This window comes from Equus asinus, chromosome 18, assembly GCF_041296235.1.
Source record: "Equus asinus isolate D_3611 breed Donkey chromosome 18, EquAss-T2T_v2, whole genome shotgun sequence".
NCBI lineage: Eukaryota > Metazoa > Chordata > Mammalia > Perissodactyla > Equidae > Equus > Equus asinus.
The window spans coordinates 40736335-40760330 of NC_091807.1; the positions used below are offsets into that span (position 1 = coordinate 40736335).

Consider the following 23996-nt stretch of genomic DNA (forward strand, 5'->3'; position numbering starts at 1 on the left):
TGCGCAGCCTGGCTTGTCCCCGCTCCTCTGCTCTCAGCACCTGCGCTCAAGCAGTATCGAGTTTTTCCTTATTAAACCTTATTTTCTGTGCTGAATAGAATTGCAGGCTTGAGTCGGTTATTTTGGTCTTGGGAAATGTTGCATTTCTACATAGCTTACCGTCATGAGTGTAAGCATTTCTTGGGATAATCATTGAAGAGTCAGTAAATATGGACAGCCGAGTAACTTTATTGCATATGCTGTAAAAAAGCATTAAAATGCCTTTCCTCTCAAACCCACCAACCGCCCCCCCACCCCCGGCGCCTTAACTTTGGTTATCTGGGCTTGCTTCTGATCCCACCGAGAGTTCTAGGCAGGAACGGGGTTGGATAGGGGGGCCGCTCTGGAGTCTGGGGACCGGGACCCCACGTTCTCCTCCAAACAGGGCCCGACTTCCACCGCCCAGGCTGGGCCTCAGCTCCTCGCCGCTCCCCGGGAAGGCGGCCGGCCTGGGCGCCACAGCCCGCCTCGCACCGGCCTCCAGGCGGGTCTCGGCCCCGCGCCGCCCGCCTCCCCACCCCGCGGCTGCAGGCCGAGGGGGCCTCGCCGTCCCCGACCACGATTCGCCCGGTCCCCGTCCCGGTCAGGGCGGTCCCCGGGCCGTCCCCTGCGCCCCCGGCCACCATCGCCGGGTCTCGTCCCCTGCGCCCCCGAATGCCATCAGCAGGCCCCCGTCCCGGGGCCATCCCCTCCACCCGGACTCCCGGCCCGCGGACCCCGGGGAGGTCGGCACGGCGAGCGTGCGCGCGCACGTGCTGCGTGGCGGCGTCCCCGGCGTGCGCGCGGCCGGGCGGGGGCGGGCGGCGCGGCTCGGGCTCGGGCTCGGGCTGGGGCTGAGCGCTCGGGGCTGCGGGCGAGGCGCGGGCTGGGCGGCTCGGGCGCGCTCGGGGCCGCGCTCGGGGCCGCGCCAGGACACGGCCAGCGCGCCGCAGCCGGCGGCCCAGGCAGCCCGCGGACCGGCGGCCCGAGCCGGCGCAGCGTGCGGGGCGGCCCGCGGAGGTGAGGCGGGCGGCGGACACACGCCGGGCAGCGCCGGGCCGCGTTTATGTAAGCGCCGCGGGGCAGGTGGGGAGGCCGCCGGCCGTGCGGCACCAGCGGGACCCGGGCTGCCGGCCGCGGTGTCCGGAGGGCTGTCCGGAGGGGCCGTGGGCCGCCTGGGGAGGGCAGGCTGCGCCCGGACGCCCGCGTGTCCTCCCCGGGCGCCGCGTCTGCGCGGGATGCTCTGCGCCGCGGGAGAGGAGGCTGCGCCCCGGGATGGAGGGGGACTGCGCCCCGGGATGAGGCTGCGCCCTGGGATGGATGGGGGGACCGCGCCCCGGGATGAGGCTGCGCCCCAGGATGGAGGGGGGACTGCGCCCCAGGGAGGGAGACTGCGCCTCGGGATGAAGCTGCGCCCGGGGGAGGGAGACTGCGCCCCGGGATGGAGGAGGACTATGCCCCGGGATGAAGCTGCGCCCCGGAGTGGGAGACTGCGCCCCAGGATGGAGGGGGGACTATGCCCCGGGATGAAGCCGTGCCCCGGGGAGGGAGGCTGCGCCCCGAGGAGGGAGTCCGCGCCCCGGGATGGATGGGGGACTATGCCCCGGGATGAAGCTGCGCCCCGGGGAGGGAGGCTGCGCCCCGAGGAGGGAGTCTGCTCCCTGGGATGTAGCTGCGCCCGAGGGGTGGGGGGACTGCGCCCCAGGGTGAAGCTGCGCCAGGGGAGTTGGGAGACTGCGCCCCGGGGTGAAGCTGCGCCCCCGGGGAGGGGAGACGACGTCGGGGACAGCCTCGTCCCTTCCCTCGGAGTGCCGCGTCTTCTCCGGATGCCTTCTGCCCCAGGAAGGGAAGGCTGCGCCCGGGGATGAGGCTGCGCCCCGGACGGCCCTGCGTACCCTTCGAGAGGGCAGCGTGTCCGCGCGGAAGGCTCCGCGATCGCTCGGGGGAGGAGAGAGTCCGCCCCCGCGATGAGGCTGCACCACCGGGAAGGGGAGGCTGCCCCAAGGATGAGGCTGCGGCGCCGGGGAGGAGAGGCTGCGCCCCCAGGATGAGACTGCGCCCGGACGGCCTCACGTCCCCTCCCGAGGGCGCCGTGTCCGCGTGGGATGCTCTGCGCCGCGGGGCGGCCCGGGGCGGGGAAGTTCCCGCGGGTGCCCGGCGTCTGGAGCGATCCGGAACAATCTGGGGCGATTGGGGGACCGAGGTGAATTCTGACGTGTTCAAATCTGCAGTAGGAAAATTACCGGGTTGTGGATGGGTCCGAGGGAGGGCGTCAAATTGGGCCGTGGACGCTCAAACGTGTTGGAGTCCGGATACACATGCCGAGAACCTCGGATGTGTTCCAGTCCCGATTTATATGTCGGACACCCGCACGGTTGTGTTGGGCTCGCAGTTGGTATTTTGAGCCAGCAGGTTTGGGTTGCTGCTTCTGATACGGGCGGGCGTTTGGTTTCCTTCTTAACACAAACCATAATCGTTAGCGTTCTATTCTCCAAGTATAACAAAAAGTGGTTTGATATCAAACTTGCTTCTTTACTCAGTGCCCTGATTAAGATGCTCCATCAGTGACTTTTGGAATGGAAATATTTATGTAATCCTCTTTGTTCCCTCTTAAATTTACCCGTGTGTTTTATACCTTTGAAAGTGGCCGCCCAGAACTGCATTTTCTGAAACACTATGTTGTCTTCCGAGCAGTTCCTGGACCGTCTTTTGCTGACCATCTTTTCTTTGGGGCTGAGAGTACTTCCCCCCCTGCTGCTGAGGGCTCCCCAGAAGGGAAAGGGAGAAGGAAAAAAAGGCAAAAGGGTGGCTGGTACGTCTCCGCCCTGGGTAGGAGAATTTGCAGGGTTCCTCCAGAGGCGAGATCCTCTCAGTGTGGACACCCACAACAGGGCTGGATCAATATTTGATGAGACACGCTGAGCTGGGTGCGTGATCCTGCTGGAGCTGGAGGCAAGGGACTCCCAGGGTTTTGAAAGGAATGCATTGTCTGTGAGTAATGCCCCGCTAGACGTCTGGGGTTCCTGAGACTGAATATGTTCAGCCACATCTTCAACAAATTTGAAGCTATAATTGGAAGGGAAAAATGGAGGCCTTTCTGCAGTGGGCAGTGGTGAAAAGAAAATTGGTCCAGCTCCGAGAGGTTGATGACACATGTATCTGGAGGTGCCATGTGCTTGTGAAGTCGGTGCTGGGAGGTGAGGAGAGAACTGGCTAATAGCATCCAAGACAAAAACTTCTTGCCTCACAGGCTGATTCACTCCTTTGTGAATTTACATGTCATAAAAGCATTTCAACTGATCTTGGCTTTTTGGAATAAGAAAATTCTTTAAACTTACGTTTGTCTGGTGAATGAATAAAGAAAACTTAATGCATTTGATAAATACCTATCTGTGGCCTGGCATGTCTGGCCCTCCCTGCTTGAGGCCTGGGGGACGCAGTGCTGAAGAAGATAGGCAGAGTTCAAAACAGGTCAAAAGCTGGCAGTTTGTTTTGTTAATCACTTTTATAGCATTATTTTTTTTAAAATAAGCTTTATAATTTTAGTTGTAAAATTATAAAGTTTAAAAATGTATAGCGTCAAAATTTTTATTTATAGATTAAAAAATATAAGCATGCACACAGTACATTCAAAAGGTACCCAAAAAATGATAAAACCTCATCTTACTCCATCCCCAGCTGCTCATTTCCCGTCCAAGTGCTGTGACCAGTTGATTGTATTCTCCCAGCAGGGGTCAAAATACACACGTGGTTTATGTGTTTTAATATGGTTTTTAGTATTTGCTGTAAACAAATAAACAGTGCTGCAATGAATTTTTTTAATATATGGATGCAAGCAAAACCTATTGATAATGTTTTATTAATCATCGAAATTCTTTAGCTGTGAGGTTTATGTAAGAACTGAGTTTTATTCCCTTGAACTCCGTGATGAGCTATGTAAGCACTTAGGAGACAGTTAGAAAGTGCGCTTTGGAAGTCAATAGGTGAACTCATAGCTTTCCCAGCTGTAAAACACTTAATAAAAGTTATCAATCTTAATATGAAACTGAAAAGCTTAGAGAGGTCCAGTTTTATTGCAAAACTTGATGGTTTTTTTGGTGTCAGTTTTCTAAAATGTGTATTTCCAAATCTATAATTTGATGTGATGGAAATGCAGGGTGTTCAAAAAGATCTTTTGAAAAATACGTTCATAATGTGAGGTAGGAAAGGCAAATAGTGAGAATTTCATTTAAAAATTGTAAATTGAAGTCATTAAGGTTTCCTTAATTTCTTGAGTGACTTTTCTCTCCAGGGTGACCTTTCGTTTGGAGTGTAGACAGGGCACATGGCAGTGCCAGCAGGGGTCTTCTTCTGGTCTTGGTGCCTGGCTTGACAGCTGTTGGGCCCACACCATTAGTGTCAGAGTGTCACATTTGTTTGCAGTCTGGTTATTGCTGCTCGCCACTCTTCTCCACCTGTGTGTGAGGTGTTCTAGGAGTGGATGAAGAAAAAAGACTGCTTTTCGGTTTCATGTCTTTGTGGTGGATTTAAAATGAATAAGAGGGGGCAGGGGTCGGGGGAGGGGACAGAAGTGGCCCAGAGGTGCCCGGTATTTTTAGTGGAAGTGTCGTGAAACTCTGGTTGTCTCTACATTCCTTCTGTTTCACTCACAAGGTCACCTCACAGGTATTTACCATGTTCCAGTCCTGTTCTAGGCTGGAGATGTGGAGGTGAGCACAGCAAGGACAGTTCCTGCCCTCAGGGGGTGCACATTATGGAGGAGGAGGGGACAGTAAACCCCGGCTTAAGTGCCAAGTGCTGGGCAGGTGGGCCGGGGTCTGAGAGGGGGCTCAAAGGACGCTGGGAGCTGGGCACTGCCAGGCTGCGGGAACCCTGGAGTCAAGCGTTGGGCCCGAGCTGCCTGGTCCTGTGCTGGTAAGAGCAGCGAGGCCAGTGTGGCCCGGAGAGTGAGAGGGCGGCCGGGAGTGGGAGTGGGACTGGAGACGCCGGTGGGTGTGTCTTGCTGAGCAGGGGCTGTAGTAAGGAATTCAGTTGTTAATCTCAGTGAGTTGGGAAGCCTTCCCCCCTCCCTTGTTTCTTTTTTCTAGTTAACTTTAGAGAGTTTTGAACAAGGTCTGGTCTGTCTTTAAAAAGCATCACTCTGGCTGTCACGTACTTGATGCTTATTAGGAGCTAGTGACGTGCCAGGCTATTTGAGCACTTTGCATATATTATTTAATTCTCATGAGAGTCTGAAAGTTCGGTGTTACTGCTCGTCTTCCCGTGTTACATGTGGGTAAAAGCAGGCACAGAGAGGCCACGGATTAGTGGCGCAGGCAGGACTGCCCGAGCGCCTGCACGGCAGGGGCCTGCGGTGACCAGGCTGGGCCCGCGGACCAGGCCAGGACCTGGGCGGAGGCGGTGCCATCTGATCCGGCTTGCTGTATCTCAGCACATGGCAGATGCCATTGATTGTAAGGCACAGCTTTATTTTTTGTACTATTAACAGGAAAGCGTTGCCGGTTAGCCTGTGACATGCTTTCTTGTCACTTAGGTTTCAGTTGGACTCACTGAGAGAGCCTTTAGACTTGAAGCATGGACTTTGAAGGTCAAATCACTGTGTGCTTTCGTAAACAAGGAGAATATGAGTGAAATAAAGTAAAGTAATTCTAAAATCCTTCACCGTCAGAATCCGGTTCTTCCAAGTCAGCCTTTGACTCAGCGCTGATGTGATGCTGTGTGGTGCACGGCGTGGTCACCTAGAGTGGCTGAGGTGGCTTTTCTTGAGACCACACCCCTGCTGTCTCTGGGGTGTTGTCCAGGCTGCCGACACCCAGTCTGCAAGCTTGGGTGCCCTCTTGATCTTACTGGCGGGTGTTCAGGAGGGGTTTCCGGTCCTCGAGTGATTTGTTGACTGACCTGTTGGTGGGTTACCTCCAAGAGTGACAGCTGAGTTTGAGTGTGCCGGAGCAGGACTGACACACCTGCCTCCTGCCCATGAGTGAGATGGCGTCGGAGCCACCACCGGTGCCAGGCGCTGCTGATGTCGTGGTTGTTAGGATGGGGGAAAGCGTGGGTCTGAGAACGGATGGACTGGGGCTCGTTTTGCTGACGGGCCCATCAGGATTGCCCTAGTCTCTCTGAGGGTCTGAGCAGCTGGCCGGCGCTGGTTTGAGAGTAGCAGGAGTCTGGGAGGCGCGGGAGGCTTCAGACTCTCCGGAAGGCGGTTCCTCAGCACTCAAGCCCCAGGTTGACCCCGGGCCTGCGGGTTTCGTCGTCGTTCCACCGTGGACCAGACGTGTGATCTTGAGGAGGCTGCTTAGTCTTTCTGTGCTTTAGTTTTCTCCTCCATAAATTAGGAAGAATGGTAGCAACTTGTCTCCCAGTGTTGTTGGGTCGATAAACACAGCTAATGTGAAGTGCCTGAAATAGTACCTCGTTGACAGTAGTTAAGAGGGTTTACTTTGCTTGTTATTTTTGTGATTAATCATCTGAGTAGAGATGTTTGGATCCCCTTGGAAATTGTGGTTGGGTTCAAACAGAGGTTGGGGCCAAATATGTAAATTCGGAGTCATTTGCATATCGCTCGTATTTGAAACCTTAGGCGGGGCAGTGGGTGTGGATGCGGAAGAGCTGGAGGGTGAGGACGGAGGCTGGGGCTTCTGGCAAGGGGTCTGCAAGGGGAGGGGGCAGGAGGAGGAAACCAGGAGGGTCCGGCGGCCAGAACCCAGGGCTGAGGCACTGCTTGGCTCCCTCTCCTTCTGCCGGGGAACTCCTGGATTTGATAAGAGGCAGGTGGCCTTGTGGTGGCGAGAGGCGGCTGCAGGGAGAGAGGGAGTGGAAGTGAGGAGGCGGAGAACATCAAGTATGGTGGAATTTAGAGCAGTTTTGTTAAAAGGGCACGGAGTAACGGGACGGTAGCTGGAGGGGTCGTGGGTTCAGGGGAGTTTTTAATTTTTATTTTTTAAATGAGAGTGATTATAGCGTGTTTATGGGCTAATAGGAACCATGCAGTAGAGAAGGGCAAATTTGTAATGCGTAGGAAAGGGGATAATATGCAGGAGCAAAGTCTTTGAGAAGGTGGGGGCGGTGGCTGGAGGAGCAGGGACAGGTCAGCCCAGGAGCGAGGCAGGACTCCGGTGAGTGGGAATCTTGATTCACTTCAAAAGTATTTCTAAGACGTGCTGCCCTTGGAGCTAGTTTCTCATTAGCTCACGGTGCTAAACACACCTTGGGGCATCCTCATAGAAAGATACATGTGGAAATGGCTTTTTGCTTTATTAAGAAAATTCATTTGTCTCTAAAAGTATTGTTAATTTGATTAGAAGTTGGCACCTTTATTTACCAAATTTGGTACTACTCAGGGGACTAGCAAGACTTGGCTTCTGATTTATGCCTTATTTGTCTTAAAGACCTAGAGGGAGAGTTTCGCATCCAGGACGGCTCTGGCCCCCGGAGAGGGCGGGTGTTGCTTTGGGCCAGTGGAGGCTTAAGTGCCTCTGGGGCAGCCGCGTTCCCTTACAGTGGCTGTTAAAATATCCTTCTTGCGTGTCGATTTGTATTATTTGTGGTTATCTGGTTTTTTTAGGTCTGGAGTTTTGAAATATCAACCTTCTCAGTAGTTCAGCGAATGGGATGAAATGGGAAGCCCTCCGCCGACTCCCTCGCGTTCCGTCCATGTACGGTGGAGGGCTGGTTCCCATTGCTCTGGGCTGCTCTCACTCCTCTTCCCTTGGCTGGAGGTTTCACTGAGGCCTTGTCTCTGTGTGAGTCATCGCAGAAGGACGCCCTGGGAGGGAGAAGGGCTCTGCTCCTGGAGCCAGCATTCCAGCAGGGGAGACTAACCAGAGCACAAGGCAGATAGGGTACCTGGACATGAATCTATCTCTGAATGGCCGGAGAAACGGGGCTGAGGTGGATGCCCCTGCTTGAGACGTGGTTTCCAGGAAGGCCTCTCTGAATAGGGGTGCTGTGCTGAGGCCCGAGGGAGAATGAGCTCTTCCTGCCAAAAGAGGGGACAAGGACATTCCAGGTGGAAGGGACAGCCTGTCAGAGCCCTGTTTGTTGGAGTGGACGAGAGGGGCCGGTAGCCTTTGTCGGGTCGTTGATGGGGAGCGGGGTGGACGGTGAGGTTGGGAGACAGTGCGGCCTGGCTTCACAGGCTCCTATGGGCAGGAGAAAGCCTGAAGCAGGGAGAACCGGTGCCAGAATGAGACGGGAGGCCCCGGGGGAGCACAGAGGTGGTGGGGCTGGAGAAAAGAGAGCAGTGTGGACTGTGTGTTGGCAGTCGAGTCAGCAGGGTTTGGGGACGGATTGGGTCCGGGAGCTGAGGGCACCAGAGGGAGTGGGAACGGCTCATTACCCTCTTTGAGTCGTGATGCTAAGTACCAGAAGGGTCCGTGGTGAAGACTCCTCGTTACAGACACCATCTGACGTTGGATTCTGTGTGAATCTGAAAATCTCTCCTCCCCTAGGGTGCGGTGTGCAGGGTATTTGCATATCCTTACATATGGTCTGTAAGGTCTGTAACATGTTTGTAAAACAGACACGTATGTTTACAGTTACCAGGTAGAGCCCTTGTACTTCCATCACTGGTTCCTCACAAGTCTTACTTGGAGGTGTCATTGCCTCTTTTTCAGATCGGGAACTGACATCAGAGGTCGAGTGACTTCTTGGGAAGGCTGGATAATGTTTACTGACGTTTGTGAAGCTCTTCCTGTGTGTCAGGCATGGGGGGCGGAGTTTACCTGGCTACTCCCCAGTGTCTTATTTTAGGAGGTTACCATGATGCAGGACCACCATCACCCTCTTGCTGACGAGGAGACTTCCCGGCTCATCTGAGTAGCCTCCTCATGGTCTCCTTTCGGCTCCCCTTGGTCCCCTCCCATCTGTTCTTCACCAGCAGCCAGACCAGAGCCTCAGGTGGAGGACAGATCAGTCACCCTCCTGCCTGGAACCCTGCCACTGCCCGCATCTCCGAGTCCTCCCAGGGGCCTCCTCCCCTGCCGTCCCTCGGTCACCCCACCAGCCCCGGGGCCTCACCTCCAGCTGTCTCCTGGGCGTCACTGCTCTGCACCCTCACCTCCTCACCCCCTGCATGCCCTGCTGCCTCTCTGCTTATCCCTGCCCGCCGTGCCCGCCCTCCTCCCTCCCGTCAGCCTGCCTGGCAGCGGGGGAGCCTCGGGGAGGCAGGGGTCTTGCTCTGTCCCTGTCCGGGGCCTCAGAACGATGCCTGGCCGCAGCAGGCACTTACCAGTGTTTGTTGAACGAATGAGTAAATGGTAGAAGCTGAGTCGAGGCTAAGTTTGTCTGCGTCTGAGAACGTGTGCTTTTTCTGCCTCCCTACCCTCCCCCCGTGCTCCTATTGTACTTGGTGAATCAGTCGTATATTTACGCCCCATATGTCTGTGTTATCTCCAGATTTCCGTGCTTTTCTTTGTGAAACAGAAACATTTACAAAACATTCAGAATTGTTCTAAAACCATAAAGTGTGATATAGTAAATTAATCTGTTGAGAACAGGGAGTCCTCAACCTGAGAAAATAGCACGGTGCTCCCACCATCATTTTAACGCCTTTTGGGCAACGTATAATTGAAATGCACTCTCCTAAGTAATAACAGCATCCGTAATAGTCAGAGAGGTCATAGCTGTAAGTACATCTTGACAAAAATGAGAAAACTTTGAATAATTCTGGGAAGTTTCAGAAAAGCAGCCAAATAAAATGGAAAATACTTGATTAAACCGTGGAGGCTTAAAGGATTTAAAAGTTGAAGAGAATATGGCTTATAAGCTGTTTGGTGGAGGAGCGAACAGAAGAGTTTACCGGAGTTTCGGAAATGGGGGTTTAACCCCAGCCCTGCCTTTGGACTTCATGGCTGTTCCCAACGTCTCTCTGTCTCGGGTTCCTCGGGCGTCAAACGGGACGGTCGAGTCGGTGATTTCCGAGGTTCATTCCATTCCTAGAAGACCGTTGTAAATGGGAGTAAAATAATACATTCTGAGTGTTTCAGGGGTCATTCAGTCGGTTGTTCAGCAAATCCTTGTGGTAGAACCTGTGTGAGCATGAAGAGTGGGCCGCGCCTCACCACGGCAGGGCTCCTTCAGGTCCAGCCGAGTCCGGCGCTCGCACAGGTGTCCTGTCACCTCCCTGTGGGCCTGGCGGCTCTGCTGGGAGAGGTGGGGTGCAGGAAGGAAGGGGGTGGGGGCAGGGTCTGGGGCCCGAGTGATGGGTTCTCACTCCATGAGGAAACACGAGATGCCGGGGAAGTGCAGATGACCCATTTTCTTATGGGGGGCTCCAGACTATGTCGGTTGTCGTGAGTTAGATTGAGCAAGGATTGTTTTCAGCTTTGAAAGTCTGGAGCGTGTCTTAACTGACTGAAGGTAATTCGGTAGCGGGTCGTGTTACCTAGCCCCCTCTCCTGACGTGACACTTAGAGGCCCTGGTTGTTGACGTGTGTCGGTCAGGCTGGGGGCAAGTTTGGAAGTTGCTTCGTGTTCCTGTGCCTTCACTTGCGGGCGGTGCACGTAGAGCTGACCCAGCTCGTCGTGTTTCTCTGGTCAGTGGCGGTACGCACAGATTCTCTCGCTCTCCGAGTGGTAACTTACTCGGATGATTGGACTTCCTTGAGAAAAGGAGTTTACTCAAGGACGTAAGGCAGCGTGTCATCATCTGTGTGAGGCTGAGAGTCAGCCGCAACACCCTGTCACCCAGTGGGACCACGCACGCTGAGCATGGGTGCTGCTCGCGGGCACTCTGCCCACTGTTGCCCGCAAGCACCCAGGTCTCCTTCATCTCAGTTTCTTCCCGTTTGGGAGTCGACTCTGCCGGCACCTGCTTCCTCGGGTTTCTCTCTCGGGGCGGGGTTTGTCTCTGTCAGATTGGTATCCCTGCCTCTTGTGTGTGCTGGGGCTGCGTGAGGACAGGGAACTCAGTTTCTGGCTTCTGCCTCGGGAAGGGGGACCCATCCAGGGGGATGTCTCCAAGTAGAGAATGGAGGTCGTGAGACGCTGTGTGGCCACAGATGCAGCCCCCAGCCGCTGCATGAAGAATGATGGAAGAGGCTTAGCGATCACTGAGACGCGGCACGCAGTATGAGCACAAACAGCTCGAAGTTGATCTAAACAGGGGTAGCAGCTTCAAGAGACTTCGGTGCTCGGGCCACAGTTTCAATAGCAATGATTTGACTGTTTATATCCACTGTATTCTAGACGTGAATGAAATTAATCACATCGAATAAATTAGTCTTGATCATTTTGAATTTCATTCCTTTTCAGAATAGGAATCTACCCAAAATAATAGTCAAACAGAATTATTATCCTGGCATCGGTCGCCTGCATTAGGTTTTACAGGATACCTGTTAGAAGACAGCGTTCTTGGGCAGGTGGCTTCAGAGGATTATCTTTTCCTTCTTGATACATTAAAACTTAATTTTCATTAAAAAGCTATCTCAAAGTTTAAAGAGGCTTCTGCAATAATTTTTCAACTTAACAGTTCCAGGCGAGTTGTGGCACAAGGAGTGAGCAGGGAACTGTTTGCTGCAGGTGGAAGCCGGTTTGGGAGTTGAGGCTGAAAATTCTTAATCCAGGAAGATGTGGCCTTCATAGGAATGAGTCACAGGATTCAGACCTGCCGTAATTTGGGGTCAGAGAGTTCAACCGAGATTTGACCATCACCGAAACCCTACAGAACAGTCACTCCCGTCAGGTTCCGGCTGGTTTGGGAAGTGGTAGGGTGGAAGCCTGGGCCAGGACTGCTGGCTTGTTGTCCGTCTGAATGCGTGGTGCCCTGTCACCCAGTGTTGATCCGGGTTTGTGTCTATCCTCTGACTCCTCCTCTGGGCTCTTTGTCCTCTTCGTATTTCTTGGTGTCACGTAGTGGATGGTTTCACCCACGTGCACGTGAGTGAGTGACATGTTTGATCATTTCACTGTGACGCTTTCCGTTCTTTGACGCCGTTCCTCCAATGACACTGTAGGGAACTGACGCTGTTTCCATGGGAAGAGCAGGTGTGGCGTAAACCTGCAGGATGTTACCGGGCACGGACCATCGCCCGTCCCGCCCAGCTCCCCTTCAGTTCTCCCTCTCTGGGTCGGCTCCGGCGTCCCCCGCCCGGGCGGAAAGGAGAAATGTGTGATGAGTTTGAGCGTTTCTCACTGAAGCCCTTGCTGCAGGAAAAGGAGGATTTTTCCTCCTAGTCAACCAAGACTTTGAGCCGTGATGTTGTATGGGATTCGTCGGTCAGAGCCGCGCTGTGATGAAGCCGGGAAAGGGCAGTGGTGCGGGCAGCATGGTTCTTCACATACAAGAGTCCAAGGTGTTTCCCCCGTCTTACTGATAGTTGAAAGACACAGCGCAAGTGGCACATGTGATGGAATTACGGGCTGAGTGGTCATCTTTTAGAGCGCTGTGGGAAGCCACGGGCTCTGGGGAGAATGGAGGTGGGGAAGGTATGCACAGAGCTTTTGTCTTCCTCTGTTTTACACAGCTGCCGTGAGATACACCCTCTGTAAGTGGACAGGTGTGTGATTTTTGTGGATTTCTAAGCAGTGTAGCCATAACCGTAGTCCAGTTTTAAAACACTTTGATCACCCCAGATGTGTCTTGTGTTTATGGTTAATTCTCATTCCTCCCTCCAGCATAGTCCTCCTGTCTGCTTCCTGTCTCTCTAAATTTGCCTTTTCTAGACATTTCATGTAAATGGAATCATGCAATATGCAGTCTTTTGTGTCAGTCTTCTTTCACTCACCATAACGCTTTTGGGGTTCGCCCGTGTTGCAGAGTGGACCTGTGGTTTGTCCTCTTAGTTGCGGAACGGTGCTCCCTTGCACGGATGCAGCACGTCTCTTTTATCCCGTCACCACGGATGGACATGTGGCTTGTTTCTACTCTTTGACAGTTGTGAATAATGCTGCTCTGAACCTCACCAGATGCGTCTGTGTGTGGACGTGAGCTTATGTGGACGTGAGCTTTGTTTGGGATAAAAGCATGTGTTTGACGCCGACGGTGCTGGTAGGAACCAGCTCTGAGAGTTCAGGTGGCTTGCTCTTGAGGGCTGTCTGTGGTGTGCATTGAGCTGCATGAATAGTATGAGCCTGTTTCCTCCGGGATGAAATGTCCTGGTCCTACAATTGAGCGCAGGCCATTAGGGTTTCCTGGGATGACAGCCCCGTGTGTGATATACGCTATTAGGTCCCGAACAGATGGACTCTTTCCCAGTATTGGATTTGTTCTCTCACTCGTCAGAGGAGGAAATCAATGAAGCACTATTGGGCATGTTAAAGCCACACTCAGCCTACAGAGCTACACGTGCACGATGCGTTGACCCAGCAGTTCCACTTCCAGGAATCCAGGCTGAGGATGCTCTCTGACACAATGAAGACACCTGTGGAAACAGCCTGGTTCTCCCTACAGGAGAGGGCGGGTCAGCCCTGGCTGCCTGCACCGCAGAGCACTGGGTGGAGGAGCCAGTCTCTGTGAACTGATTGGCGGCAATTTCCAGAACACGCAGGGAGCGAGCAAGGCAGAGTGCCTGAGATCATCTAGCGTGCAGCCCTGCATGTGGGAAGGGGGGTGTGGGAACACGTGCGCGCCTGCCCGTTCATGCAGAAGGGGGGCAGGAGGGTAAGCCAGAGCCGGGGAGACTGGCTGAGGGGGTGGGGCTGGAAGGACGGGGAGGGGACGGGGCTGCAGGGATGGGCGCCGGGTTCTGAGCAGACCCCTCCGGACAGCCCTGCTCGGGGAACCACAGCAATATTTCACAGACCCCAGAATGAAAAGTGAACATCACCCAGGATGTGGGCTGGAACACAAACAGAAGCAAACCTCAGTGTAGGACAGAACAGTGAAGAGCCACAGCAGCGGCGGGGGTGGGGGGCAGTCTTTGCCTGAGTTGAGAAAACAGCGTGTGGACTAGTTCTGTGAGACGGGGGACACGAAGGACAGCACCCAGTGCTCCACTGTAGTGGTGCGTCTGTCTCTCGCGGGTCAGTTAGCCGTGTGAACCTGCTCTGTGCGTACATGAGGACTGAACAGATGATAAGTGCGGCGTGGATCCTGAGCGCCAGGAAGAAGAGACAGTGAGGAGCAGAGGAGGGCTAAGGGCCCCTCTGGGCTGGGTTGACCCAGGTGTCAATGTGAACCGGGGTTTTAACATGTGTCCATATGGATAGATAGGTACGGAGGTAAACAGAGATGTATGCAGATGCATGGGTTGGTGTGCTCACGTACACATCTCCCAGCTCTGTGCCCTGGGAAGGCCCAGCAACAGTGAGCACACCCAGAGAGCATCCTCCTGGGACAGCTGGTGGAGCGGAGAACGAGGACATGCTCAGAAACGATGGGGCCTGTGGAAAGGACATGGGGGCCAAGCTGAAGGAGGAAAGGTGGCCAGAGCTGGATGGACCTCAGCAGGGAAATAAATAATGATAATGTTGCTTTATAATCCACAGAATAAAATAAGTAGCCATCACTCCATCCTGATATAGACAAGGAATGGAGTACATAAGTAGATAAATGGGGGAGAAGGGACAGCTCTTCCAGACAGAATTCTGGTTGATTAGTGTGGAAGGAATGAGGAAATGGCAGATCCCCGTGAGGCAGACACCACGGTAGTAATTATTGTAGGCGAGACCAGGGACTGGAGCTAGCATTAGTGGGCGAAAGTTTGAGGAGAAACAGGATATTTGCCTAGTCTCAAAGTATCTCTTCCCCAAGTTATTTATTTATCAGAAAGGGAAAAATAGTAACTTTAGAGTGGAGGAAGACAGACACCGCCTCACCCAGGTGGCCTGTGATAAGACGGTCGCCATCACAGACTCCTGATGCCACATGGCACGTCATCTCTCAGGGTTCCTCGCTACAGACTCCTGGTCGCAGGGGGATGATGAGGAGACAGCAGACAATGACAGCTGACTAGTGCTCTCCAAGTGTCCAGATCCTGCAAGACAAGGACGGACGGAGGGATGGTCTCGGCTTTGGGGAGCTAAAGAGAAACGACAGCGAAATGCAGCATGAGTTCCAGATGGGACCCTGGAACAGAAGGGATGTTAGTGGGAAAACTGGCAAAATTCACATATGATGTGTAGTTGAGCTAATAGAATTGTGCCTGTGTTAATTTCCTAATTTTGATAATTGTTCAGTGATTCTGTAAGATGTGGACATTAGGAGAAGCTGGGTGAAGGATATATGGGAACTCTGTGCTGTTTTTCAACTTTCCTGTAAGTCTAAAATGTCAAAATAGAGAGTTGAAAAAGAAAGCACCTGACAAGGTAGCTGGGAGCTGAGGGTGAGGATGGGGAGCCCGCGGCCTCGGTCTCCCCATCTGTCTGAGCTTTTGTTGACCCTGCCTCTGAAGAGGATTGAGCTGTCTTCAGTGAGAGATCCTTTCGTGCCTTCTTGCTGGACATTCCGGCTACCCCGGGCCCCGGTGAGGAGCGTTGGGGACCCGCGGCGGGGAGGGCACAGTTCTGTGAAAGGGGGCCTGTTCCAGGGGAAGAGGCTGTGCCCAGGAGGCGGTCAGGGCCCCGGCTGGCTGGATACCAGAGGCGCCACACTGGGGACCTCGCACGTGCCTACTCGTGTTCTCCTTAGTCTTTTTATTTTATTTTATTTTTTTCCAAAGAGAAATTTTAAATTTTCCTGTATTCAGATTTATCGGCCTTTTCCCATGTGACTTTTGGGCTTGAGTCCTGTCTAAGAACGTTTTCCCTGCCTCAAGAGTCACTCTTCTGTAACTTCTGGCAGTTTTATGTTCTGTTTTCCACATTTAGCTCATTAATCTACGTGAAGTCTTTGTCTTTACACACTTGAGGTCGGCATCTCATATTTATTCCGCTGGGTCACCAGTCACCTCTGTCATTGAATAGTCTGCTCTCTGCCCGGTGTCAGAAACGCCAATTTTATCATCGACCGAGTGCTTTCTCGGTTGCATTTCTGATTGCCTGTGGCTGCTGCGTAGGACGCTGTCGAGGCTGCATGTTGGTTACGAGCACAGCAGTCATTTGGGCCTCGTGTTTTCCAGGTGGAGGTCGCAGTGTGCAGACCGTCCCTCTTCCTCTTTGATCTCTGTGTTTCCCCGAGTTGTGGGCCAGAACTTCCGCGTGGTCCGTGCGCTCCTCCTGCTCTGGTTCAGCGCCAGCACCGCTCACGTTTCCTCCCAGGTGTGGTTCCCTGTGGTTGTGTTGTGCGCACCCTTATCTAACTAAGCAAGTCACCTGCCTCCTTTTGCTGAGCGTTTTTAATAAACTTCGTCATGTGCCGCAGTGGCCCTTCAGTGCGTGCTTTTCCTGCGTCTGTTGAGCAGATCGCATGGCTTTCCCTCTGCTCTGTTAACGTAGTGAACGTCATCCGGAGATCTTCTGATGTTAAACATCTTTCTTTCTCAGGGAAAACCTTACTTTTCTCTTAACACGCTGAAACTTAAGTGTGCTATTTACTACTTTCTCTCTCTTGAAAACGAGTCCCTCCTCTCTCTCCTCAGACCCCAGCTTTTCTCTTTTTTCCTCCCAAAGCCGCAGTGCATAGTCGCATATCTTAGTTGTAGGTCCTTCCGGTTCTTCTGTGTGGGATGTGCCTGAGCATGGCTTGATGAGCGGTGTGTAGGTCTGTGCCCAGGATCCGACCCAGCAAACCCCCCGGCCGCCAAAGCGGAGCGTGTGAACTTAACCAGCACGCCACCAGGCTCGCCCCGCTTTTCTCTGCTTTTGAGATACAGTTTACATACTGTAAGGTATACGCAGTGATGTGCTGATAAGTGTTTAAGAACTGGCTTTCTTGGGGAGGGGAGTGTAAAAAGCCCTGATTTGTAGCATTTGCCAATTTCTGTGGCATAAATTTTCTCACCATTGCCTAGTTCGAGTGAGATAGAGGGCCGGTAGTGATTTTTATTGACGAATGGAGCATCTGACCCGTGATTACCATTGTGGCACGAACTCTATTAGAGGAACAAGGCAGGTTCTGTGATGGCACTTTTTAAAATCTGAGGAGTTGCTAGCATCTTATATTTGTGTAGATCTTCATCTTTCTTAGTATAAATTAAGCCTTTTTTCATTCATGTATTTATGCATTCACTTGATAAGTGCTTTTTAGCGCCTGTGGTGTGTCAGGCACTGTGGACGCCAGAGGTCTAGCAGTGGATAGAATGACTCAGTCCCCTCCTGCCTGGAGCACAGGTTCTGATCTGTCTTTCAGTTGTGTATTTTTTCAATTTGACTGTCCTTGCCAGTTTTCTTCTTACTGAGACATCCACTTGTCTTTGCTCCTGGTATTATCTTAAATCAACCCTAAATTAATCCAATTTCTTCTACAGCTTCAATTTTGAAATTTCCTGTGTCGGTACTGGTCGATGTTTAGCTTAACTACTTATATAGTTATTTCTGCTTTTACTAAATTCTTACAAAGAAAAGGCAAAGGAATTGAATCTAGTGGTTTTTACATCAGGAAAGGTTAATGTTTTGAAAGGGCTGTGACAGTAGAGCAGTTGGAGACGTTGGGTGCAGCGACAGCCCTGTGATATGTGGGCTGTCGTCTGGGGGGAGCCGTGGACGAGCCTGCAGTCTTCTGCTGCAGTCCTGGCTGTCGGCAGGGTTTGTTCACCAGTGTGGCCCCTGTCCAGCTCCTGAGGGCCTTAGGGTATGTGGGGCTGTGCCTTTTGGCAGCTTGCTGGCTCCGAGGGGTGGTGGGAGCCTGGTCCCCAAGCACCCACAGTATTGCTACGCATTTGCTGCATGCTTCGGGATCAGCTGGCGTGGAGGAGGTGGGCGCTCAGGTCCATTCTCCTGTGGCCACGGTCCAGGGGGAGTGGCGGGTCTCCCTGAGGGAGGAGGAGCGGGAGGACCACGGTCCTGTCTGGCCATTGTGGTGGGTGGGCTAGGAAACGTGCATGCAGGCTGGTGGACCTCAGACAACCCCCTGCTCGTCTTCCTGCAGGTCTGACTCGGATTCTGCTTTTTTAATCCTTTGCAAAATTAATTTGTCTTTCCTTTAAAAGTCAGTATTTTATTTTGATAGGAGAAAATAGTTCTATTTATTTATTCAGACAATTTAAGAGACCTTAGAGATCAACTTTCTTCATCCGTCCGGGAGGGTGTTGAGGAACAGAAGTGTGAATAGTCTGGGTGGCTCTTGGCTCTCGGCCCTCCAGCATCCCATCTGCAGAGAGGGATCTTCTGGAAGGACAGGTCACTCTGCTGCTGGGCCTGGTTCTCAGCTGTGATCCAAAGCCAGCAACAGCTTCCCTTTGCTTACCCCGATCCTGCTCGACAACTTTCTCCACCTGCCGGCCTCTCTGTCGAGGATGGAGAGAAACCTCACTCAGGCCCTTCTGTTTGTCAGGTGACTGTGTCTCTCTCTGACCTCTCAGGAATGAATGATGGAGCGGGCCCTCCTTACTCCTTTGACCACATTGTAGCCGGCTGAAGAGAGAGATTTAAAAAACGGACATCAAAGAAGACAGTTTTCATGGGAATACATATTCTCTGTTTTTTTTGTTACACCTTGGAACCTCATCTTTGGAAGTAAGGGTTATGGGGATCAAGTCTTAATCTGAGAGGTGACTCCTCATAGATTACTTTTAAAGGTTAGGATCAGAATTCAGGAGCCCTCGTTAAAAGTAATTTTTCCATTGTTGTGTTCCTATTGGATTTAAAAAAAAATGGATATATCTTCTTTCTCTGTACTTAAGTTTTTAAGTCAGACTGATACTAATGGTATGACAAAATAGGAAAGACATCTTCCTGTAGATATTAAAATAATGGACAAATTAGGGATTGTCCCGAAACACAGAGCAGATGAGGTGGAGGAAGTCCGTGAACTCTTACGAGCTTAAATGTAGCTCTTGACCTGAATAATTATTTTAAAAAGTGTTTTAATAAGTACACCCTCCCAGTCCTATAAAACAGGATTAACTTATTCTCACGAGTGTTTGTATTTTTTACTTCTTTCTGTTGAAGATAGATCCTAAGGACACCAGAACTAGCGTCACATCTCATTTTCTGAGGCTGAGGAGGAAATCTTCATCCCGTTTTCTAGGGCTGACAAGGTGCGCCGTTACAAGCTGTGGAAGCCCTTTTGCTGAGTCTCACGTTCCCGCCCCCACCGACCCCCATATGTACACAGCAGGCACAATGAAAACCAGGGAATCAAGGCTCTGAGATGAGCTACGTCTCAGGGAAGGAAGCAGTGTGGCCACTGCCACACTGCGGGGGCCGCACACCCACCTTCATGGGGCTCGGGCCACTCAGGAACCTGGCGTGGGCCACGGCTGGGGGGGCACTGAGGTGCTGAGCGGCTGCTGGGCTCCTCCTGGCTCTCCGCAGCACTTCTGAGGCGGCTCTGAGCCTCTGGTGGGAGAGTGGGGCTGGAGCTGGAGCTGGGCTGCAGGAGCCCTGTGGCGGCTCCAGGCCCCGTGCACCAGCTCTGGCTCTTGCAGGTCTGCTGCCCACTGCCCTTGGCAGCTTTCCAGAAGCCCCCCTCGGACATCCCTGGCGACCGGAAGAGAGAGGCGCGCCGCTGTGGGTGCTGAGCCCTCAGAGCCACACTGCTGCTGTTTCTGGCGTTTCCCTGCTGCCTCTTGCATTTTCCTCTGCAGTTCTGGAGCTGGGTCCTGTCCTGCGTGCGAGGGTTCAGGGTGTTCTTGATCCATGGCTGGAGTCTGTTCTTGTGCGTAACAGCGGTGTCTGGGAGAACCTTGACTCACATCCTTCACTGCGCTCTTCTCTTGGGAAGAGGCCCTCGTAGGTGGGGCCTGGAGGAGGTACAGGCTGGACATGGGGGTGTGGTGGGACGGGTCTGCTGCAGCCCCAAGGACTCGGATGGGGCAAGGAAGCCCAGGGGGAGGCTGCTGCCTCGCAAGGCCTCCTGGATTTTAAAATTACAGTCCAGGACTTAATTGCTGTGTGTCCTCCTGGCTCTAGTTGTGGGCACATGTCTCTTATTTGCCCTGTTACAGGCACCTTAGCATTGGGCTTCGTGTCCCTGCATAGCTGCAGCTCTGTGGGCGCCCAGAAAATGCTTGATAAAATCGAATTCAGTAACTTCCCGAAGGGCATTCATTTTTACTGGTGATTTGTTAGTCATCTTCTCAACTCGTGACTCATCTGGTTATTTGTATGGCTCTACGTGATTGTAACCTGTTTCTTCCTAGAATTTCTAGAGTTGGTTTCTTGATGTTAATTAATGGAAAATGTTCTCTTTCATAAGATGGGTTTCCGGTGATTTTGTGTTTAAAAAGTGAGGGTCTTTTGAGAAATAAATCACATCAAATGATTTGTTGAGAAACCTCCAGAAGCATTTTGAATATAGGGATTTGGGGGAAAATGTGTTTTTGATGTTTTGGCCCCACCACCATCAGGCCCACGCATTGCTGCCTGGGTGTTGGTGCAGTCGCCTGTCGGGACACGCCCTCTGTGCACAGAGGAGCAGCACCCGGGTGCTCCTGTCTGTTCACGTCTCGGCTCCCCATCTGTGGGCCCCGTCTCCGCCCTGTGCCCATGGGAACTCACGGGGCCCTAGGGATGCCCTCCTGGTGGGCCTCCTGTTCACACTGCTCTGCTTGCCTCCCTCCCTCCCAGCTGGTCTCCTGAGTGTCCAGTGCATGTGGGGCTCTGGGACAGGCACTGGGTGGGGAGAGGGTGAAAGCAGGTGAGAATGGACCTTGCTGTCCTGGAAGTGCCTGCTGGCACAGACCTATGTGTATCAGTGATCACGTACACTCATGGAGAATGAGGACTCCCGGAGCTGACCCCGGACCTTGACCTGGGGTGGCAGCACGGTCCATGAGAAGGCGGGTGGTGCCCTGCAGTCTCCCAGCTTGGACTCCTGTCCCCACTGTCACCACCTCCTCAGCTGTTCTGGTCGGGTTTCGGCCCCACCGTCCCTCTGAAATGGCTCTTCCAGGTGACACTAGTGATCTGTCTTTGTCAAGGGCAGTGGCCACTGTCTTGTCCCCGTCTTGCTCAGCCCTGAGCAGCGTCTGACAGAACTGAGCCTGCCAACCCGATTTCCGCCTCCTCCCCACCCCGCCTGCCTTCAGCCCGAGGGCCAGGCTCCAGCCCGCTCTGGGTGCCGATGCCTCTCAGCAGCTCCTCCTCAGCCCCAGCCCCTGCCCTCAGCTCTGGAGGTGTTGCAGGACGCATCTGCCCGAAGCTGCATTCGCTGTCCCCCGCCATCCTGTGGCTGTCCCTGCCTCCTGGAGTGGCCTGCCGCCATTCTCATTCCTCCTGTCACCCTCTCTCCAGCGTCTCCGTGAGGCCTGCCAGCTCCTCCTCCCACACCTGTTTCCTCTTTTCCCTCTAGGACCCCACTCTAAGCCACGGAGCTCCTCATTGGCCTTTCTGGGTCCAGACTTGCTCCCGTGCAGCCCGCCTGCATATAGTCCCTGCGGGCGTCTTGCTAGGGGCACATCCCATCAGGCAGCCCCTGCTGGACCCCTTCCAGTGACTTCCCATCACAGGGGGCAGTGAGTTCCCCCTGGGAGAACGCTCACAGGCTACTCCTTGGCTGTTTCTCTCTGTTCTCCGTGTTCGCTGCTCTGTACTAACCCGGCCCCACCTCACGGCCCGAGCGTCTCTTCCTCCCGTGGGGATGGATGTCCTCCAGGTGTTCATAAGGCTGCCGCCTGCTCGTTGTTGAGCCATCAGCTCAAATGCCGTCTGCCTGGGGAGGCTGTCTCTCCCTGGGCTCCCCCCGTGTCGTTCTTGTCCACGTGCCCCTGTTCTGTGGGCACTCGAGATGGCCCTGTTTGTCTGTCTGCATGTGTGGTGTCTGTGCCTCTGCCCTGGCCCTGCTCACGGCGGCGGCTCCAGGTCTGTGGCGGGCCGTTCACAGTCCCTGTGCTCAGGCCTTCTCTGGGTCAGGCTGGTCTGGCAGCATGTAGCAGAGAACAGGCTGGTGTGGCTGTCACCTCCTTGGCCCCTTGCACCGAGAGGTGGGCGGTCTGGGGCCGGGGCTGTGGTGCTGCACCCTTTCGTCTCTGCACTCTGCTGTGTCATCCTCGTGCTGGGCTCCTCGGGTCTCATGGTGGCTGTTCTGACTCCAGCAGAAAGGAGGGGAAGCAGGAAGGGGCGTTGTCTCCACCAGGAAGGCACTTCAGGAAACCCCAGCTTCCGTCTCCTGGGCCGGGGGAGTGTCCACACCGCCTCTGGTCCCCGGGACGCCTGGGGCAGAGTGTGTGCTCTGTGAGGCAGGGGTGAAATGGATTGTGGGCAGTGGCCAAGTCGGGCCCCCACGGCCATGTCAGCAGGAGCCCTGGTGCCAGGCTGCCGCAGGCTTTGACAGTGTTGGGGTTCTGTGTTTAGCACCCATTTCTTACCGTCTCAAGCTCTGGACCAGTTGGGAGTGAACACACCCCTCAGACAGGTGAGTGGAAACCAGATGCACGCTCTGTGTTATGTAAGACCATTGGAGAATGGAGTGTCTGTGGCCAGGTGGGCTTGCTCATCTTTTATCTCAGGTTAGACAGCTTTACCCACCTGGTGACCAGCATGGCTGGGGACAAGTGCGGGGTGCCCTCAGCTGGGACAAGCCCCTTCCATTCAGTGACCTGAGTGCACGGTGCTGTGGGTGGGCCCAGCGCGCGCCAAGGGTGAGGAGCGAGCAGAGGCTGGAGAGGCAGGCCGGGCCTTCCTCCAGATGCATCAGTAACTGACCCAAGCCCCCTCTGAAGGGAAGAGTGAATGAGCTGGATTCTCTCCAGGGCACGAGAGGAGCAGGAATGTGTGCCCCCCTCACCTTCCCACCACCCCTGGTGGGTTTTGCTGTATCTCTTGGAGGACCTCAGGAGCAGGGCAGTCTAAGGGCTGGGCTGCATCAGGAATGCGGGCCCGCCCATCTCTGCCCCAGGGGTGGCTGCCACGGCATCCTCACCAACCCCCCCCAGAGGCAGTGGAGCGCTGGCGCTCCGTGCACGGCCCCCGGGAGTTCCTTCTGGTGAGCCAGCCTCCGGAAAGAACTGCAGATGTAGTCACCCACTTCCTTGCAGCCGCTTTCATGGCTTCTGACGTCGATTACACTGGAGAGAAACCCCACCCAGGGTCATACCCAGAGCAGACCGTGAGAGCTGGGCAAGCCTGCGGAGACCCGTCCGGGGTCTGGGAGGAGCCTCGCTCCTCCGTGGTGCTCCCACGTGGCGGTCTCTCCACGTTCCCCTCTTTCCCCAGAGTTCTTGGCAGCGAGCTAGCTGTGGGTAGGGGTTTCCCCACCTTCTCAGCAGTGCCTGGGGGTCAGGAAGAGTGGGGTGCGGGCCCCTTCACCCCTTACGGAGTATTTTCCACTGGGAGGTGCTCACAATACCTTCTTTTGTTGACTGAGAACAAAAGAGCAGCGCTTTGCTGGGAGAGCTAGGGCAAACTTCTGAGCTTGGCTAGCGGTCTAGTATGCAGGTGGGGGAGCCAGAGAAGGGCCTGTGAGCCCGGCAGGTAATTGAGTCCTATCCTGGGAATGGGACGGCCAGCGGGTGGGGGTCTGACCCCAGAGTTGTGGTTTGGAAGTTCCTCTGTGGTGCCGGCTGGAGAACAGGTGCGAGTGGGGGCGGGGAGCCCGCTGTCAGGCGAACGGTGATGGGTTAGAGCAGGATCAGGGCGCATGTGTTTGGGGTGGTGCAGGGGTTTGGTGGGCGCAGCGGGATGGAAGGTGGAGCCTTTGCCCGGCGGAGCTTGCAGGGGACTGGCTTTGGTGGCAGGTGCACAGAGGCGGCGCAGACAGGCCTGTCTTGGACGTGCCGATGTGGACGTGTAGGCAGCTGGGCTGGTCACTCGCTTCGCTTTTCCGTCTCAGCTCCCTGTGGGGCCTGGGCCCCGGGCTGCCAGGTGGCGTGGCGCCCCTCCCTCTCCAGGATGGCATCTCACAGGCTCCAAAACCGGCCATGTCCTTTTCCTGAATTCCCTACCCTTTTCCTCAAGGTGAATGTCACCGACACCCCCCAGTTGCTAGAAACCTGGCAGTCCTCCTGACCCCTCGCTGTCACATCCGATCCCCAGCACAGTTTGGGCCTGCTGTCCCT

General features: G+C 54.3%; 1 protein-coding gene across 3 annotated transcripts in view; it reads left to right on the forward strand.

Annotated features, from left to right (window-relative positions):
- The first annotated feature begins 875 nt into the window (after positions 1–875).
- ADARB1 (adenosine deaminase RNA specific B1) overlaps positions 876–23996 on the forward strand; it is a 144175-nt gene continuing 121054 nt past the window's right edge. The window contains exon 1 of one of the 3 annotated variants that reach the window (XM_044750759.2): positions 876–1086. The gene's annotated coding sequence lies outside the window, so the exon portion shown is untranslated. Of the gene's footprint in view, positions 1087–22139; positions 22355–23996 lie in introns of those variants that run through there. The other 2 variants (XM_044750758.2, XM_070489014.1) reach the window with 2 other exon arrangements.